Source organism: Caretta caretta, chromosome 2 (genome assembly GCF_965140235.1).
Source record: "Caretta caretta isolate rCarCar2 chromosome 2, rCarCar1.hap1, whole genome shotgun sequence".
Taxonomy (NCBI): Eukaryota; Metazoa; Chordata; order Testudines; family Cheloniidae; genus Caretta; species Caretta caretta.
The window spans coordinates 270,843,381-270,864,470 of record NC_134207.1 but is presented as its reverse complement, the minus strand read 5'-3'; the positions used below and the strand labels follow the sequence as shown (position 1 = coordinate 270,864,470).

General features: G+C 55.3%; 1 protein-coding gene across 9 annotated transcripts in view; it reads right to left on the bottom strand.

Annotated features, from left to right (window-relative positions):
* The window catches only part of SLC4A2 (solute carrier family 4 member 2), a 104,796-nt gene that overhangs the window by 44,624 nt on the left and 39,082 nt on the right, over positions 1–21,090 (bottom strand). The gene's annotated exons all lie outside the window — the stretch shown is intronic.

The following is a 21,090-nucleotide window of genomic DNA, read 5'->3' as shown; positions in this document are numbered from 1 at the left end:
CAGCCACGCGGTGCTGCGCGGTCAGGAGGCTGCCCAGAGAGTCCAGCTTCCAGTGGGTCTGCCAGGCGGGGAGCCGGGAGCTCAGAGCTGCGTGCTGCCCGTGGTTCTCCGAGGGCTCGCCCGGCTCCGTGCCGAGCAGCCTGCAGAGTCAGGTGCCGAGGGCCTGCTTGGTGGAGGCTCGGACCCACATCGGGGCTCGGCTCCTCTGCCAGGCCAGTCGTTCGTGGTAGGTGCTGGACGTAAAACCACCACACGGGAGTCACTGGCCCCCGTGCCTGCCCTCTGGCTCTGGTCGCTGCAGCCCAGCTTGGGGGCTCTCTCCAGACAGCATCTCAGAGGCAGCCCCCTTCCCAGGCCTCAGGCCACACCGAGGGTGGAAACCGGGGCTGGGGGGAGCAGTAGGCCCCAGGCAGGAGCTGGGGTTCAGCTCATGTCTCCCCTGGAGTGAGCTGGCTGGGCTCCACCTCATGGCCGGGCAGCCCAGCATGAGGCCCTGGGCTGGAGCCAGGCCCCTGGCCAGGGATGTGGGGCCGCAGCACAGGGCAGCAACTTAGCTGAAGGCCTGGCCTTGCATGCCAGCCCCCCCAGCCACACTACAGGCACCTCCCTGCCAGACCCCCAGCCTGCCCCACGGCATGTGGGCACCACAGCCTCCCCTGCCAGACCCATCTGCGGTCCTGCATCACCGTCCGCCACACAAGATCTTGGCCCAGCCCCTGCAGCTCCTCTGGGCCTGAGCCCACGCTGTCCCCTCCCCAGCCCAGCCCCACTCCCACGGACGTCCCAGCAGCTCGCGGAAAAGGGCAGAAGCTTGGCAAGGCCCAGCTGGGGCAGCACACTCCCTCGGCCTGCGAGGGGATACCCCCTGTACCCCGTGTGCTCTGGGCAGGCGCCCAGACCTCAAGCCACGTTCTCCAGCCTTGGCAACGGCCTGCCCGGGGCTGCAGGGGAGAACCTGTCCTGGGAGCGCCGGGGGGAGGCAAGGGCTCAGTGGGCACACTCGGGGCATGGAGGCCGCTCCTGTGCGATGCGAACACTCCAGGTTCTACCTGAGCAGGTAAAATCCACAGAGGCACCTGCATAGAATCATAGAATCATAGAATATCAGGGTTGGAAGGGACCTCAGGAGGTCATCTAGTCCCACCCCCTGCTCAAAGCAGGACCGATCCCCAATTAAATCATCCCAGCCAGGGCTTTGTCAAGCCTGACCTTAAAAACTTCTAAGGAAGGAGATTCTACCACCTGCCTAGGTAACGCATTCCAGTGTTTCACCACCCTCCTAGTGAAGAAGTTTTTCTTAATATCCAACCTAAACCTCCCCCACTGCAACTTGAGACCATTACTCCTTGTCCTGTCCTATTCTACCACTGAGAATAGTCTAGAACCATCCTCTTTGGGACCCCCTGTAAGGTAGTTGAAAGCAGCTATCAAATCCCCCCTCATTCTTCTCTTCTGCAGAATAAACAATGCCAGTTCCCTCAGCCTCTCCTCATAAGTCATGTGTTCCAGTCCCCTCATCATTTTTGTTGCCCTTCGCGGACTCTTTCCAATTTTTCCACATCCTTCTTGTAGTGTGGGGCCCAAAACTGGACACAGTACTCCAGATGAGGCCTCACCAATGTCGAATAGAGGGGAACGATCACGTCCCTCGATCTGCTGGCAATGCCCCTACGTATACATCCCAAAATGCGGCTAGCCTTCTTGGCAACAAGGGCACACTGCTGACTCATATCCAGCTTCTCGTCCACTGTAAGCCCTAGGTCCTTTTCTGCAGAACTGCTGCCGAGCCATTTGGTCCCTAGTTTGTAGCGGTGCAAGGCAGAAGGGGCGGTGGCCGCCCAGGGCTCTGCAGGGAGCAGTCTAGGGTAGTGGGGGGCAGGCAGATCGCAGAGCCGAGGGTGGGGGCAGAAGGGGCAGTGGCCGCCCAGGGCTCTGCAGGGAGCAGCTGGGGTAGTGGGGGGCAGGCAGATCGCAGAGCCGAGGGAGGGGGCAGAAGGGGCGGTGGCCGGCCCAGGGCTCTGCAGGGAGCAGTCTAGGGTAGTGGGGGGCAGGCAGATCGCAGAGCCGAGGGTGGGGGCAGAAGGGGCGGTGGCCGGCCCAGGGCTCTGCAGGGAGCAGTCTAGGGTAGTGGGGGGCAGGCAGATCGCAGAGCCAAGGGTGGGGGCAGAAGGGGCAGTGGCCGCCCAGGGCTCTGCAGGGAGCAGGCTGGGGTAGTGGGGGGCAGGCAGATCGCAGAGCCGAGGGCGGGGGCAGAAGGTGCAGGGGCTGGCCCAGGGCTCTGCAGGGAGCAGGATGGGGTAGTGGGGGGCAGGCAGATCGCAGAGCCGAGGGCGGGGGCGGAAGGGGCGGTGGCCGGCCAGGGCTCTGCAGGGAGCAGGCTGGGGTAGTGGGGGGCAGGCAGATCGCAGAGCTGAGGGCGGGGGCGGAAGGGGCAGGGGCTGGCCCAGGGCTCTGCAGGGAGCGGTAGCTATCTCCACGCACCGTGCCGGAAGGGGTGCCAGCCAGCCAGCCAGCAGCACTAGGTGGGGAGGAGCCCCCTGCCCGGGTGAGTCACCTGCTGAGCGAGGCTGGCGGGCGACAGTCCCTGCTGGAAACTGCTCAGCGTTTCGCCCTGGTGCCCGGAAAATGCGCAACCGGAGCCAGCGGCTGAGTCAGGCCGTTTCCTCTCAGCTGCGCCGGGCCCCCTCCACCCCCTGCCAGACGCTGCACGAGGAGCTGGGGCGGGTCCCCTCCTCCACCCAGGCAGTCCCAGCCCAGACCAGGGGGAACAGGGCTCTGAGGAGCTAAGCCCCATAAGCCCAGACTGTTAGCGGCTTCGTGAAGCATCTCTGCACCTGCAGCTTTCCAGGAACAAGCCTGAGGCACCAGCACTCAGCCTTGGCGGGCAGGACCAGCTCCCCCACCAGGCCCCGAGTCAGCCAGGCCTGCCCTGCCAGGGGACCTGCCCGGCCAGGCCTGTGCCTGGGGCAACCCCTCCACTGGGCTCTGGGGACATGGACCCACTGCCCCGCACAATCCCAGAAAGACACCGGCCAGCTGGCGGGGAGTGACAGCTGAGCTGCTGGCTCCAGGGGGACGTGTGCCCCGGGACAGACCGCTCTCCAGGCAGAGCAGGGATGCAGGGGGCTGAGAGCAGCAGGGGATGCTGAGGCTAGATCGCAGGGGACACTCCCCAGTAGGAGACGGGTCAGGCTGGGGCATCCTTGCCCGGATCAGGGGGCACAGGGGGATGGCACCGGTGCAGGGGTCAGCTCTTAAGGCCTTTGCACTTCTTTGCTCCTTCCCAGGGATTGTTGGTGGCTATATGGGGACGACCCAGCCAACTGGAGTTCCCGGTCTCCGGCTCTGCCATTCTCACGGGCAGCCCTGATTCTGTTTGTCACTAACTCTGATTTCCACCCAGGTCGCTGAGTCAACACCTCCTCCCTCCCCTGCCACCAAGGGCACAGCAATGCCCAGCCCAGAGGGAAACGCAGGGACACACCCACCTTCCTCCCAGGGCTAGAGCAGCCTTTCCTGAGCCCCAGCGAGTCAGGAGGGGGCAGGGCCCGCAGGCCAGGGGGGCCCAGTGGGGAATGCAGAGCAGGGCACGGACACCCCAAGGGACACTGCCTCACATGCCCAGTAGAAGAACTCTCCCGGCAAGACAGCTGGAACCCAGGCAATGCCAGGCTGGATAGACCCAGGGCCCATTAAGCCCAGTCTCCTGTCCCCACCAGCTGGCCTCCAATAACAGTCCCTATCCCAGCACAGAGAGCATGGGGGCAGCTTGGGCCAAGGGGGCCAGGACAATCCCTACCATTACCGAAAGCCCTTGAAGTCTTTACTGTCCCGGAGGACAGCCAGGACTCCTGTGTTCTACCGCAGAATCAGAGTCGTAGAACTGGCAGGGACCTCGAGAGGTCACCTAGTCCAGTCCCTGGCACTGAGGAAGGACTAAGTATTATCCAGACCATCCCTGACAGCAGTTTGTCCAACCTGCTCTTAACAACCTCCAGTGACGGGGACTCCACAACCGCCCTGGGCAATTTATTCCAGTACTCATCCACTCTGACAGGTCGGAGGTTTTTCCTAATGTCCAACCTAAACCGCCCTGGCTGCAATTTAAGCCCATTGCTTCTTGTCCTGTCTACAGAGGTTAAGAACATTTTTTCTCCCTCCTCCTTTTATGTACTTGAAAACTGTTATGTCCCCTCCCAGCCTTCTCTTCTCCAGACCCAGTTTTTATAATCTTCCCGCACAGGTCATGTTTTCTAGACCTTTCATCAGTTTTGTTGCTCTTCTCTGGACTTTCTCCAATTTGGCCACATCTTACTGAAAGGTGGGGCCCGGAACTGGACACAATACTCCAGTTGAGGCCTAATCAGCGCAGAGTAGAGCGTGTCTTGCTTACAACACTCCTGCTAAGACGTCCCAGAAGGATGTTTGCTATTTTTGCAACAGCGTTACACTGTTGACTCATATTTAGCTTGTGATCCACTATGACCCCAGATCCCTTTCCGCAGGACTCCTTCCTAGGCCGTCATTCCCATTGTGTATGTGTGCAACTGATTGTTCCTTCCTAAGTGGAGGGCTTTGCATCTGTCCTTATTGAATTTCATCCAATTTACTTCAGACCATTTCTCCAGTTTGTCGAGACCATTGAATTTTAACCCTGTCCTCCAAAGCACTTGCACCCCCTCCCAGCTTGGTATCGTCCGCAAACTTGGTAGGTGTACTCTCTATGCAGTTATCTAAATCAGTGAAGATATTGAACAGAACCGGACCCAGAACAGATCCCTGCAGGACCCCCCTTGAAATACCCTTCCAGCATGACTGTGAACCACTGATAACTACTGTCACGGAGTCCCCGGGCGATGATCTGGAACTGCTCCCCATGAAGCCAGTCAGGACTCTGGGGAAGTCTCCTCTCTCTGAGCAGCCTGTCTGCAGGACACACAGCTCACACGGCTTCCACCTTCCTGGGTCTGACCTCGGAGCATTCAGCCTCCTCTGCCCCTCCGTGCGCTTCCCACAGTGAGTCCGCCCAGGCGGGGTCCTTGGGAAGCCAGAGGGTCCTGCCCCCCAACTCCGCAGTCAGACGGGACTCTCAGCCAGCCGGGGAAACAGAAGGTTTATTAGACGACAGGAACATGGTCTAACACAGAGCTTGTAGGTGCAGAGAACACGACCCCTCAGCTGGGTCCATTTTGGGGGGCAGTGAGACAGACAACCACGTCTGCACTTCACTCCTTCATCCCCAGCCAGCCCCAAACTGACTCCCCCTCCAGCCCCTCCTCCTCTGGGCTTTGTCCCTTTCCTGGGCCAGGAGGGCACCGGATTCCTTTGTTCTCCAACCCTTTAGCTCTCACCTTGCAGGGGGGAGGGGACCAGGCCATCAGTTGCCAGGAAACAGGGTGTCGGCCATTCTGTGTGTCCAGACGTCTGCACACACCTGCCCTCTAGGGCTCTGCAACGATCATACCCCTTATCCCACCACCTAGATACTTAAGAACTGCATAGGGGAAACTGAGGCACCCCCACAATATTCAGAGGAAACATTAAGAACAGTCCCGCTTCGTCACATCTCTCCCCCCTTCGAGACCGAACTGAGCGGGGTCACTTTAGCCGGTGACCTGGGGAAGTTCGAAGCCACCAAAGTTCCCATGAATGACCCAGCATCTCTCCCGTTCCTTAGTAGGAGTTACACCAGGCCCTTCCAGTTTTACACCCTCCCTTAGGTCGGGGGGGTGGTCGATAGCACTCGCAGGCCACATGTGGGAAGGTTTATGTGGCCCGTGCCCTTTAGCCACCCTAAACCCCTGGGGGTCAAACTGGGATCGGGTCTTCTTCCAGCGCTCCAGTCTGGAGGGCTGCAATTCGGGCTCTCTTGGTTAAGAGCCCCCATCTTGACCTGGGCCACCTACTGTTCACTTACAGAACTAGCATGGAGACATCCCTTTCTCCACAACCTTGTCTCCCTGTCACGGAGTGTGGGGGAGTCCAGGCCCTGCACCCCTCTTCCTGGGATTCACTGAGACTCTCAGCCAGCCAGTAAAACAGAAGGTTTATTGGACAACAGGAACACAGTCCAAAACAGAGCTTGTGGGTACACCCAGGACCCCTCAATCACGTCCTTCTGGGGGAGCAGGGAGCTTAGACCCCAGCCCTGGGGTTCCCTGTGTTCCTCCACCCAGCCCCGAACCGAAACTAAACCCACCCAGCAGGCTCCCTCCTGCAGCCTCCGTCCACATTCCTGGGCAGAGGTGTTACCTCCCCCTCCCCCTCCTGGCTCAGGTTACAGGCTCTCAGGTCTCCCATCCCCAGGGCACATTCCCAGGTCCTGCTTTCCTCACTGCATCAGAGCCAGCCTGAGGCCCCTCTCCAGTGTGCAAGGAGGCAGGGAGCATCTCTCTGTCCCACCCAGCCCCAGGGGTCTGGTCACAGGCAGGCAGGTAGCCTGAGCCTAGCCGCTCCTCCCGGCTGCCAGCCAGGTCACCTGCATTTTCACTGACCATTTCCCTCTCCGCCGATTGGTTCCCTGGATTCAAATTCAAACCCTTGGCCATTACAGGAGCAGGGCCTGGATCCTGTCCCAAAGAGAGACAATCACCCCACAACAGGGTCTCACAGCTGATATCCTGGAGCGCCCCAACAGCCAGCCAGCCACACCCCTCCTGGGTCTGCACAGGGATCTGGGCCATAGGCAGGGCGAGGGGCTTCATCCCTGGGACCCTCACCCAGCTCACACAGCCCCTCAGCATCTGAGGCTGCACCACCCAGGGCCTGACACCAGTTCTCTCTGTCCCAGGATCTCGCCACCCCAGGAATGTCTCCCCATTGACCATCACCTTCCGCTCCCACTGGGGGTCCGAGGGGCCTGGCCCCAGGAGACTCCACACAGACATATAGGTTGGGGTCAGGAGTGGGAGCCTGTCCACCTCCCCACCCATCTGGCTGACAGAGTCTGTGGCCTTGGGACCCAGTAAGGGAGCTAGACACCAGGGCTTTTCCGCAGGGTCCCCCTGGTTCAGATCTCCAGCCTGCTCAAAGGCAGTGAGCCGGGCATCCACATGCCCCCCCTCCTCAACCAGGGGCAGCAATTTAGTCTCGAGGTTCCCTGCGGAACAGGCCCCCCGGGATCTATCCCCACTCACCCCGGGGAGATCCCCTAGGCCTCTCCGCTCCCCCACCGCCAGTTCATGCTGCTGCTGCTTCTGCAGCTCTTTCTCGGGCTCTCGCTGTCTCTCACAGTCCTCTTGCTCTCTCGCACTCAGCTCCAATCCCATCCATCTCCAATCCCCGGATGGGGAACCCGATTGTGAAGACCCCCGTCTGGTCGGGGACAGGAGTCTTGGGGATGCCTGGCTCCCGCTCCAGCTGCTCCCAGATCCTGCTATAGCCCCATTTGGGGTCAGGAATCTGTTCCTTAGAGCCGTCATCCTCCTCCAGCTGCACGATTAACTCTGCTTTGGTGAACTTTCCAATGCGCAACCCTCTCTTTCTGCACAGGGTTACAATGTCCTTCTTCAGGAGACGGTGACAGGCCATCACTCTGCTGCTCCCAAGTTGTTGTGGACTCACAGGCCTGTATGCTCTCAGCTCCCCACGGTTTCCAGGGAGAACCCCTAGTGTGCCAGCCCTTCTTGAGGTCACCCCCTCTTTGTCAGGGTCGAGCTGTAGACTCCTCCACCCCGGGACCGCTCGCTGCAATCCCCAGGGGAACCCTTTACTGAAAAAGTCCTTCTCTCTCCCAGGGCCAAGCCGCAGGCTCTTCCATCCCTAAGACTGCTCACCGCAGTCCCCAGGGGGACCCCATTACTGCACAGTCCTTCTCGCTGGTCACGCACTCCCAGGGGTTAACCACCCCCTGAAACCGCTCCTCGCTGAGCCTTCAGCACGCCTGGTCCTCGTCAATCCCCCTTCGTTTTACTGCTCCCCAGTCACTTAGTGCAGGAAGCGCCTCCACGGGGTGCAGTACATCCCACCTCTGCCACCAGTTGTCACGGAGTCCCCGGGCGATGCTCTGGAACTGCTCCCCATGAAGCCAGGCAGGACTCTGGGGAAGTCTCCTTTCTGTGAGCAGCCTGTCTGCAGGACACACAGCTCACACAGCTTCCACCTTCCTGGGTCTGACCTCGGAGCATTCAGCATCCTCTGCCCCTCCATGCGCTTCCCACAGCGAGTCCACCCAGGTGGGGTCCTGGGGAAGCCAGAGGGTCCTGCCCCCCAACTCCGCAGTCAGACGGGACTCTCCACCAGCCAGTAAAATAGAAGGTTTATTAGACGACAGGAACGTGGTCTACGACAGAGCTTCTAGGTGCAGAGAACAGGACCCCTCAGCTGGGTCCATTTTGGGGGGCAGTGAGCCAGACAACCACGTCTGCCCTTCACTCCTTCATCCCCAGCCAACCCCAAACTGAAACTCCCTCCAGCCCATCCTCCTCTGGGCTTTGTTCCTTTCCCGGGCCAGGAGGTCACCTGATTCCTTTGTTCTCCAACCCTTTAGCGCTCACCTTGCAGTGGGGGAAGGGCCCAGGCCATCAGTGGCCAGGAGACAGGGTGTCGGCCATTCTCTGTGGCCAGACCCCTGCACACACCTGCCCTCTAGGGCTCTGCAACAATCATACCCCTTATCCCACCACCTAGAGACTTCAAACTGCCTAGGGGAAACTGAGGCACCCCCACACTATTCAGAGGAAACATTAAGAACAGCCCCGCTTTGTCACAACTACTGTCTGGGAACGGTTTTCCAACCAGCTCTGCACCCATGTGAGTGTAGATTTCTCTAGGCTCTGTTTCCCTCATTTGCTTTGACAAAGTCATGTAAGACAGTAACAACACCCTTATTAAAGTCAAGATATACCACATCTACTGCTTTCCCCCATCCACAAGGCTTGTTACCCTGTCAAAGTTACTCCTGGCTCCAGACAGGGAGGAGAGTCTAGATATTAGAGCAGGGGGACTGGGAGTCTGGACTCCTGGGTTCTCTCATAAGAACGGCAGCACTGGGTCAAACCACTGATCCATCTAGTTCAGTGTCCTGTCTCTGACAGTGGCCAATACCAGGTTCCCCAGAGGGAATGAACAGAACAGGCAGTCACCAAGTGATCCATCCCCTGCCGCCCACTGCCAGCTTCTGGCAAACAGAGATTTAGGGACACTCAGAGCATGGGGTTGCATCCCGGCCCATCCTAGCTAATATCCATGGATGGACAAGGAACTGATCTAATTCTTTTTTGGACTTAGTTATAGTTTTGGCCTTCACAACATCCCCTGGCAAGGAGTTCCACAGGTAGACTGTGCGTTGGGTGAAAAAATACTTCCTTCTGTTTGTTTTAAACCTGCTGCTTATTAATGTCAATGGGTGACCCCTGGTTCTTGAGTTACGCAAAGGGGTAAATAACACTTCCTTCTTTATTTTCTCCACACCCTTCATGATTTTGGATATGGGTCAGCAGTGTGCCCTTGTTGCCAAGAAGGCCAATGGCATTTTGGGATGTATAAGTAGGGGCATAGCGAGCAGATCGAGGGACGTGATCGTTCCCCTCTATTCGACATTGGTGAGGCCTCATCTGGAGTACTGTGTCCAGTTTTGGGCCCCACACTTCAAGAAGGATGTGGATAAATTGGAGAGAGTCCAGCGAAGGGCAACAAAAATGATTAGGGGTCTGGAACACATGAGTTATGAGGAGAGGCTGAGGGAGCTGGGATTGTTTAGCCTGCAGAAGAGAAGAATGAGGGGGGATTTGATAGCTGCTTTCAACTACCTGAAAGGGGGTTCCAAAGAGGATGGCTCTAGACTGTTCTCAATGGTATCAGATGACAGAACGAGGAGTAATGGTCTCAAGCTGCAGTGGGGGAGGTTTAGATTGGATATTAGGAAAAGCTTTTTCACTAAGAGGGTGGTGAAACACTGGAATGCGTTACCTAGGGAGGTGGTAGAATCTCCTTCCTTAGAGGTTTTTAAGGTCAGGCTTGACAAAGCCCTGGCTGGGATGATTTAACTGGGAATTGGTCCTGCTTCGAGCAGGGGGTTGGACTAGATGACCTTCTGGGGTCCCTTCCAACCCTTATATTCTATGATTCTATGATTCTATGATTTTACAGGCCTCTATCATATTCCCCTCTTAGTTGTCTCTTTTCTAAGATGAAAAGTCCCAGTCTTATTAATCTCTCCTCATACAGCAGCCGTTCCATACCTCTAATAATTTTTGTTGCCTTTCTCTGCCTTTTCTGAACCTTTTCCAATTCCAATATAACTTTTTTAAGATGGGGTGACCACATCTGCACGCAATGTTCAAGATGTGGACGTACCATGGATTTATATAGAGGCAATACGACATTTTCTGTCTTATTATCTATCCCTTTCCTAATGATTCCCAGCATTCTGTTCACTTTTTTGACTGCCGCTGCACATTGAGTAGATGTTTTCAGAGAACTATCCACAATAACTCCAAGATCTCTTTCTTGAGTGGTAACAGCTAATTTAGACCCCATCATTTTATATGTGTAGTTGTTATTATGCTTTCCAATCTGCATTACTTTGCATTTATCTGCCATTTTGTTGCCCAGTCACCCAGTTTGGTGAGATCCCTTTGCAGCTCTTCACAGTCTGCCTGGGACTTAACTATCTTGAGTAGTTTTGTATCCTCTGAAAATTTGGCCACCTCACTGTTTACCCCTTTTTCCAGATCATTTATGAATATGTTGAATAGGACTTGGCCCAGTACAGACCCCTGGGGACACCACTATTTACCTCTCTCCATTCTGAAAACTGACCATTTATTCCTACCCTTTGTTTCCTACCTTTTAAACAGTTACCAGTCTGTGAGAGGACCTTCCTTTTATCCCAGGACAGCTTACTTTGCTTAAAAGCCTTTGTGTAAGGGACCTTGTCAAAGGCTTTCTGAAAATCTAAGTACACTATATCCACTGGATCCCACTTGTCCACATACTTGCTGACCCCTTCAAAGAATTCTAGTTGATGGGTGAGGCATGATTTCACTTTACGAAAACCATGTTGACTCTTCCTCAGCAAATTATCTTCATCTGTGTCTGATAATTTTGTCCTTTCCTATAGTTTCAACCAGTTTGCCTGGTACTGAAGTCAGGCTTATCGGCCTGTAATTGCCAGGATTGCCCCTGGAGCCTTTTTGAAAAATTGGCTTCAGATTAGCTCTCCTCCAGTCACTTGGTACCAAGGCAGATTTAAATGATAGGTTACATAGCACAGTTACTCTGTGACTTTGTCCTCACCCATAACTATTTCACATTTTGGGACAATGTATACCTTCAAATCAGCGGCACTGCCATGGGTACCTGCAGGGCCCCACAGTATGCCAACATTTTTATGGCTGACTTAGAACAACGCTTCCTCAGCTCTCGTCCCCTAATGCCCCCTACTCTACTTGCGCTACACTGATGACATCTTCATCATCTGGACCCATGGAAAAGAAGCTCTTGAGGAATTCCACCAGGATTTCAACAATTTCCATCTCACCATCAACCTCAGCCTGGACCAGTCCACACAAGAGATCCACTTCCTGGTGTCACGGAGTGTGGGGGAGTCCAGGCCCTGTACCCCTCTTCCTGGGATTCACTAAGACTCTCAGCCAGCCAGTAAAACGGAAGGTTTATTGGACCACAGGAACAAAGTCTCAAACAGAGCTTGTGGGTACAACCAGGACCCCTCAGTCAAGTCCTTCTGGGGGAGCAGGGAGCTTAGACCCCAGCCCTGGGGTTCCCTGCGTTCCTCCACCCAGCACCAAACTGAAACTAAACCCCCCCAGCAGGCTCTCTCCTGCAGCCTGTCTTCACATTCCTGGCAGAGGTGTTACCTCCCCCTCCTGCCTCAGGTGACAGGCTCTCAGGTCTCCCATCCCCAGGGCACATTCCCAGGTCAACACTCCCCCCTCCCTGCTGAGTCACATCGTCACATCTCTCCCCCCTTCGAGACTGAACTGAGCGGGGTCACTGTGACCAGTGACAGGGGGAAGTTCGGGGCCCCCTCTCCGGGACAGCGCATCCGCTATCAGGTTGGCACTTCCCTTCACGTGGACCACGTCCATGTTGTAATCCCGCAGGAGCAGGCTCCATCTCAGGAGATTGGCGTTGGCTCCTTTCATCTGGTGCAGCCAGGTCAGGGGAGAGTGGTCGGTGTAGACGGTGAAGTGTCGCCCGAAGAGATAGGGCTCTAGTTTCCTGAGGGCCCACACCATGGCCAGGCACTCCTTCTCAATGGCCGCATAGTGTTGCTCCCGGGGTAGCAACTTCTTGCTCAGGTACACGATGGGGTGTCTCTCCCCCTTTTCATCCTCCTGCATTAACACCGCCCCCAGCCCCGTGTCTGAGGCGTCGGTGAACACCACAAAGGGCTTGTCAAAGTCTGGGTTTGCCAGAACTGGGCCACTGACCAGAGCCTCCTTCAGCGCCCGGAAAGCCTCCTGGCACTGCTCGGTCCAGACCACCCTGTCTGGCTTCCCCTTCTTGCACAGCTCAGTGATGCAAGACTATGGTGCTAAAGTGGGGCACAAATCTTCGGTAGTATCCTGCCATCCCAATAAAGGCTTGGACCTGCTTTTTGATGTGGGGAGCGGGCCAGTCTCTGATCACCTTCACCTTGGCTGGTTCCGGCTTTAGGCGGCCGCTCCCCACCCGATGGCCCAGGTAAGATACTTCAGCCATCCCCACCTTGCCTTCTCCGCTTTTACAGTCAGCCCAGCCCCCTGGAGTCGGTCCAGCACTTGTCTAACCTGGGACACGTGGTCCTCCCAGGTCTGGCTAAAGACACAGATGTCATCAATATACGCCACGGCAAAACTCTCCATCCCCCTCAGTAGCTGATCCACCAGGCGCTGGAAGGTGGCCGGCGCTCCCTTGAGGCCGACAGGCAGGGTCAGGAATTCATAGAGCCCCAGAGGGGTGATAAAGGCCGATTTCAGCCGGGCATCTGCATCCAGCGGCACTTGCCAGTAGCCCTTTGTAAGGTCCATGGTGGTAAGGTACCGGGCTCCTCCCAGCTTGTCTAGGAGCTTGTCCGGCCTGGGAATGGGGTAGGAATCAGATACAGTGATGGCATTGAGCTTCCGATAGGCCACACAGAACCGGACCGACCCGTCCTTTTTGGGGACCAGCACCACCTGCGAGGCCCAAGGGCTGGCAGATGACTGGATCACCCCCAAAGCCAGCATGTCCCGGACCTCTCTTTCCAGGTCCTGAGCAGTTTTCCCTGTGACTCGGAAGGGGGAGCATCTTATCGGCGGGTGCGACCCTGTCTGCACCCGGTGGACAGTCAGATTAGTGCGTCCAGGCTGGTTGGAAAACAGCTGTCGGTACGGATGCAGCACCCCCCTGATCTCAGCTTGCTGGCCAGGCTGAGGAGCAGTGGGGCCCCGGCTGCGGTGAGTGAGGGGGGACCCAAGACTTGGGAGATCTTGGGAGACAGGCCAGTCCTTGCTTACAGACAGACCCCCAACCTGAAGCAAATACTCACCAGCAACCACACGCCACTCAACAAAAACACTAACCCAGGAACCGATGTGATGAAGTGGGACTGTTCTTAATGTTTCCTCTGAATACTGTAGGGGTGCCTCAGTTTCCCCTAGGCATTTCTTAAGTCTCTAGGTGGTGGGATAAGGGGGTGTAATTGTTGCAGAGCAAAGGGCCAGTGTACATAAATGGCCGACACTCTGTCTCCTGGCAACTGATGGCCTGGGCCCTTCCCCCCTGCAAGGTGAGAGCTAAAGTTGTCTGAGAACAAAGGCCCAGCCCCTGAGAGGGAACAGGTCCCACTCCCTCCCCCAGCAGCTGAATTCCAGACCGAGCTGCAGAAGGATCCCTCCTTGGAGGAGCTGAGGGAACATGCTGGCCACAGGCTGCAAACCCCTGTGGGGAAGTCTGCAGGGACAGATTCCTGTGGAAAACGGGATTCCTGTACCGGGAAGGGGCTCCCCCAAGGGAAGTAGAACCGTGGGGGATCAGGAGGCAGCTGGGGGTGCCCCAGAACTATCGCCGCAGGCTATCGTACCTGGCCCACAATGTCCCTCGCTCGGGATCCAGCCATTCAACAGCCCATGGGCCTCACCCGTGGGGCTGGTCCCCAAGAAAGACGGGTCGATCTGGTTCTGTGGGGACTATCCAAAGCTTAAAGCCATCACCGTGTCCGACGCCTACCCCAGGCCTAGGCCTGGTGAGATTCTAGACAAGCTGAAGAGGGCTGCAGAACTTGGCCCTGGTGTACATTAAGGTGTCTTTAGCCAGGCCTGGGAGGAACACGTGTCCCAGGTGAAGAGAGGGCTGGGTCGCCCGAAGCAGGCAGGACTGATGGTAAAAGCTGGAAGGTGTAAGGTGGGGATGGCAGAGGCGTTGTACCTGGGACACAAGGTGGGGAGCGGTTGCCCAAGCCCAGAGCTGGCCACGGTCAAGATGGGTGCTCTTAACCAAGAGAGCCCGAATTGCAGCCCTCCAGACTGGAGCACTGGGAGAAGACCCGATCCCAGTTTGAACCCCAAGGGTATTGGGGTGGCAAAAGGGCACGGGCTGCATAAACCTTCCCACATGCGGCCTGCAAATGCCATTGAGCACACCCGACCTAAGGGAAGGCGTGAAACAGGAAGGGAGTAAAACTGGAAGCGCCTGATGTAACTCCCACCAAGGAATGGAAGAGATGATAGGGCATCCATGGGAACGTTGGTGGGTTTGAACTTCCCCAGGTCACTGGCTAAAGTGACCTCGCTCAGTTCGGTCTCGAAGGGGGGAGAGATGTGACGAAGCGGAACTGTTCTTAATGTTTCCTCTGAATACTGTAGGGGTGCCTCAGTTTCCCCTAGGCATTTCTTAAGTCTCTAGGTGGTGGGATAAGGGGGTGTAATTGTTGCAGAGCAAAGGGCCAGGGTACGTAAATGGCCAACACTCTGTCGCCTGGCAACTGATGGCCTGGGCCCTTCCCCCCTGCAAGGTTAGAGCTAAAGGTGTCCGAGAACAAAGGAATCAGGTGACCTCCTGGCCCTGGAAAGGGACAAAGCCCAGAGGAAGAGGGGCTAGAGGGGGAGTCAATTTGGGGCTGGGTGGGACATGGAGTGAAGTGCAGACGTGGTTGTCTGGCTCACTGCCCCCCAAAATGGACCTGGCTGAGAGGTCCTGTTCTCTGCACCTACAAGCTCTGGTTTAGACCATGTTCGTGTCATCTAATAAACCTTCTGTTTTACTGGCTGGCTGAGAGTCACGTCTGACTGTGGAGTTGGGGGGCAGGACCCTCTGGCTTCCCCAAGACCCCACCTGAGCGGACTCGCTGTGGGAAGCGCACGGAGGGGCAGAGGAGGCTGAATGCTCCGAGGTCACACCCAGGAAGCTGGAAGCCGGGTGAGCTGTGTGTCCTGCAGACAGGCTGCTCAGAGAGAGGAGACTTCCCCAGAGTCCTGCCTGGCTTCTTAGGGAGCAGTTCCAGAGCATCGCCTGGGGACTCCATGACAACCTATCCTTGCAACAAAGCCCGCTGCCAACTGTGTCCACATATCTATTCAGGGGACAACATCACTGGGCCTAATCACATCAGCCACACTATCAGAGGCTCGTTCACCTGCACATCCACCAATGTGATATATGCCATCGTGTGCCAGCAATGCCCCTCTGCCATGTACATTGGCCAAACCGGACAGAATAAATGGACACAAATCAGACGTCAAGAATTATAACATTCAAAAACCAGTGGGAGAACACTTCAATCTCCCTGGTCACTCGATTACAGACCTAAACGTCGCAATATTACAACAAAAAAACTTCAAAAACGGACTCCAACAAGAGACTGCTGAATTGGAATTAATTTGCAAATTGGACACCATTAAATTAGACTTGAATAAAGACTGGGAGTGGATGGGTCATTACACAAAGTAAAACTATTCCCCCCCCCCCGGCCCCTCACTGTTCCTCACATATTCTTGTCAACTGCTGGAAATGGCCCACCTTGATTATCACTACAAAAGGGGTTTTTTCTCTCCTGCTGGTAATAGCTCACCTTAATTGATCACTCTCCTTATAGTTTGTATGATAACGCCCATTGTTTCATGTTCTCTGTATATATATATCTTCTGTGACGGGGCAAGGCCAGATGGCTATATAAAAGTAGTGGGAGATAGCTATATTAGCTCCAGGCTAAACAAATCCCTGGTACCAGGATAAGTGAAATGGCAGCTGCTCCAGGTCAATTAAGACACCTGGGGCCAATTAAAAACTTTCCAGAAGGCAGGGAGAAGGCTAGGTTGATTGGGACACCTGAAGCCAATCAGGGGCTGGCTGAAACTAGTTAAAAGCCTCCCAGTTAGTCAGGTGGGGGTGCATGTCAGGAGCTGTGGGAGGAAGTTGTGTTGTTGGAGAGACTGAGTAGTACACACCATATCAGGCACAAGGAAGGAGGCCCTGAGGTAAGGGTGAAGTGGAGCTTGAGGAAGTGGGGGCTGCTGTGGGGGAAGTAGCCCAGGGAATTGTACATGTCATGTTTCTAAAAGTACCATAGCTGATACTATTAGGGTCCCTGGGCTGGAGCCTGTAGTAGAGGGTGGGCCCGGGCTCCCCCCCCTTTGCCCCCTGATTAATCACTGAGACTAGGAGACAACAGAGACTGCACAAGGAAGGATAACTTCTCCTCGTCTCCCTCGTTGGCTTATGAGGAAAATGGCTCAGTAGACTGTGACCCTTGTCTCGAGAGAAAGAAGGGTTACGTGGAGGGTCACAGTGAGCCTCTGAGGCTAGTGAAATCCGCCAGGAAACGCGGGACCCACGGAGGCAAGGACAGAGCTTTGTCACAACTGGTGTTAGCAGTGGGATTTCATACACAGCGTGGCGGAAGAAAGAGGTTTTAAAAAAAAAAGTGCACTGGGGTTTTGGATTTTTTTTTTGTTCTGGTTTGTTTGTTTGCTTTGTTCCACGATGGAGGAGGTGTAAGAGCTCTGGTACAAGCCGCGGCAGCCCAGCAGGAGGCCACCCGGGTTCAGGCAATGACACAACAGGAGTCTATGCGGCTACAGCAGGAAAACAATCAATTACTGATGAGCCAGGCGACCCAAGATCGTGCCCTCTTGAGAGAGGTGGTGGACCAGCTGAAGATCCTCACCTCCCAGGCCAGGGGGTCCGACGGGACGCAAACCCTGAGGGCCACTGGTTGTGTGCCAAAGATGACGTCAGGAGATGATGTAGAGGCATATCTCCTCTCATTCGAAAGGACTGCTCAGCGTGAGGCGTGGCCCCAGGAGCAGTGGGCCAGCATTCTCGCCCCTTTTTTGTGTGGAGAGGCCCAGAAGGCCGACTTTGACTTGCCTGCCACAGATGCCACTGACTATACCCGTCTGAAGACAGAGATCCTAGCACGATCAGGGGTCACGGCAGCGGTAAGGGCCCAGAGGTTCCATGAGAGGAAATACCAGGAGAACAAACCCCCGAGGTCCCAGCTATTCGACCTCATACACCTCGCGCAGAAGTGGTTACAGCCCGAGCTGTGCAGGCCGGAGGAGATTTTGTAGACCCTGGTCATAGACCATTACCTGTGGGGACTGCCGCCAGATCTCCGTAAATGGGTAGGCCAGAACGATCCGTCCACGTACGACGAGATGATCACACTGGTAGAAAGACAGATGACAGCCAGGGAACTGACTCGACTACCCAAGGAAGGCCCCTTTCGAAGCAAGCACCGGACCCCAACCCTGGAAGGTTGGGCGGCCAAACCCCTGGGGAGTCCTAGGTGGAAGAAGGGGGGGGGCCGAAAACCAGCGGGGACCCCAGAAGGAAGGGATTGGCCTGAGTGGGGGGAACTCTGGGATTAAATCCCCTAACCTCTGGGATAGGGGAGTGATTAAAAGCAATTATAGATGTTATGCATGTGGGGAATGGGGACACATAGCAGCACAGTGTCCCAGCACTGAGGAGCCTATGCAATGTAACTTGGGGGATTGGGAGGTCCCATGCTCCCTTATCCACCTCGCGGGGGTCGCATTAGCCCCGCATAATTACACCAGGCCAGTGAGGATAAATGGCGCAGAGACTACAGTGCTTGTGGACTCTGGGAGTGCTATCACCCTCATATCGGGTAAGCTGCTAAAAAAGTCAGCTGCTACAAGCCAAATGCGTAGCAGTGACGTGCGTGCATGGGGCCGTGAGCCATTACCCCACCATCCCAGTGGAGATAGAGGTTAAGGGAAACCCCATTGAGGTGACCATGGGCGTAGTACCTAAACTCCCATATCCTGTAGTCATTGGGAGGGACTATCCAGGGTTTGATAATTTACTCCCCCAGGAGAGGCTGGAGGGAGGTGGGGACCCTGAGGACAGCAACTCATCACCGGGGGAATGTCAACCCCGAATGTTCGCTGAGATTTCTCAGGATCTCTTCTCAGCCCCCTGAAAGACCCGGAAGACAAAAAAAGAGAGGAAGGCTGCGAAGGCCTTGGGAACCCGGATCCTGACCCAGAGCCAGAAGACCTCCCTAGTAGGCAGATGGACGAGAGCAGCCAACAGAGAAACTTCCACCACAGAAGGCGAGCCAGAAGCTGCCCCCAGCCATGACAGCGGCGAGCCATTGGAAGAAGCAGAAGCCGGCCCCTGGGAGCTTGGGCAGGTTATCGTAGAATCATAGAATATCAGGGTTGGAAGGGACCTCAGGAGGTCATCTAGTCCAACCCCCTGCTCAAAGCAGGACCGATCCCCAATTTAATCATCCCAGCCAGGGCTTTGTCAAGCCTGACCTTAAAAACTTCTAAGGAAGGAGATTCCACCACCTCCCTAGGTAATGCATTCCAGTGTTTCAACACCCTCCTAGTGAAAAAGTTTTTCCTAATATCCAACCTAAATCTCCCCCACTGCAACTTGAGACCATTACTCCTTGTTCTGTCATCTGCTATCACTGAGAACAGTCTAGATCCATCCTCTTTGGAACCCCCTTTCAGGTAGTTGAAAGCAGCTATCAAATCCCCCCTCATTCTTCTCTTCTGTAGACTAAACAATCCCAGTTCCCTCAGCCTCTCCTCATAACTCATGTGTTCCAGTCCCCCCATCATTTTTGTTGCCCTCCGCTGGACTCTTTCCAATTTTTCCACATCCTTCTTGTAGTGTGGGGCCCAAAACTGGATACAGTACACCAGATGAGGCCTCACCAGTGTCGAATAGAGGGGAACGATCACGTCCCTCGATCTGCTGGCAATGCCCCTACTTATACAGCCCAAAATCCCATTGGCCTTCTTGCCAACAAGGGCACACTGTTGACTCATATCCAGCTTCTCATCCACTGTCACCCCTAGGTCCTTTTCTGCAGAACTGCTGCCGAGACATTCGGTCCCTAGTTTGTAGCGGTGCATGGGATTCTTCCATCCTAAGTGCAGGACTCTGCACTTGTCCTTGTTGAACCTCATCAGATTTCTTTTGGCCCAATCCTATAATTTGTCTAGGGACCTCTGTATCCTATCCCTACTCTCCAGCGTATCTACCTCTCCTCCCAGTTTAGTGTCATCTGCAAACTTGCTGAGAGTGCAATCCACACCATCCTCCAGATCATTTATGAAGATATTGAACAAAACCGGCACCAGAACCGACCCTTGGGGCACTCCACTCGATACCGGCTGCCAACTAGACTGGAGCCATTGATCACTACCCGTTGAGCCCAACAATCTAGCCAGCTTTCTATCCACCTTATAGTCCATTCATCCAGCCCTTACTTCTTTAACTTGAGGGCAAGAATACTGTGGGAGACAGTGTCAAAAGCTTTGCTAAAGTCAAGGAACAACACGTCCACTGCTTTCCCTTCATCCACGGAACCAGTTATCTCGTCATAGAAGGCAATGAGATTAGTCAGACATGACTTGCCCTTGGTGAATCCATGCTGACTGTTCCTGATCACTTTCCTCTCCTCTAAGTGCTTCAGAATTGATTCCTTGAGGACCTGCTCCATGATTTTTCCAGGGACTGAGGTGAGGCTGACTGGCCTGTAGTTCCCAGGATCCTCCTTCTTCCCTTTTATAAAGATGGGCACTACATTAGCCTTTTTCCAGTCGTCCGGGACTTCCCCCGATCGCCATGAGTTTTCAAAGATAATGGCCAATGGCTCCGCAATCACATCCGCCAACTCCTTTAACACTCTCGGATACAACGCATCCCCCCCCATGGACTTGTGCTCGTCCAGCTTTTCTAAATAGTCCCGAACCACTTCTTTCTCCACAGAGGGCTGGTCACCTCCTCCCCATGCTGTGCTGCCCAGCGCAGCAGTCTGGGAGCTGACCTTGTTCGTGAAGACAGAGGCAAAAAAAGCCTTGAGTACATTAGCTTTTTCCACATCCTCTGTCACTTAGTCACTTAGTCCTGGGAGAGAGACTTTTGGGCAGGACCAGGCAGAGGACCCCAGATATGATAACGCCAGGAAAGAGGTGGCTGCGATCGATGGGATACCCGTGGATGGGAAGGTCCGGGGTTCTGGACCTTACTTTGTAGTGAAGAAAGATCTCCTGTACCGCGTGGTGCAAATGCAGGAGCAAGAGATACAACAACTTCTGGTGCCACAAAAATACCAAAAAGCCACATTGAGTCTCGCTCACAGTCACCTGTTTGGAGGACACCGAGGGGTAGAGAAAACCCAGGCACGGATCCTGCGGAGGTTTTTCTGGCCAGGAGTACATGAAGATGTCCGGCGATACTGCACCTCTTGTCCTGAGTGTCAGTTACCACAGCCCTCGCCTGCACTTGCAGGCTCCTTTGATACCTCTTCCAATAATAGAGGTTCCTTTCGAACGGATAGCCATGGATCTGGTAGGGCCCCTAGAGAAGACAGCCACCAACATGTGCTTGTTGTACTGGAGTATGCAACCTGGTACCCGGAAGCTGTTCCCCTGCGCAACACAGCTTCCAAGACCATAGCTAAGGAGCTAGTACAGATCTTTGCCTGGGTTGGGCAACCCAAGGAGATATTGACTGATCAAGGGACACCTTTCATGTCCAAGTTGATGAAAGATCTCTGTTCATTGCTCCATGTACAAGCCCTATGGACCTCTGTATACCAACTGCAAACAGATGGCCTTGTGGAAAGGTTCAGTAGGACCCTCAAGGCCATGATCAGGAAAGTGGTGAGCCGGGATG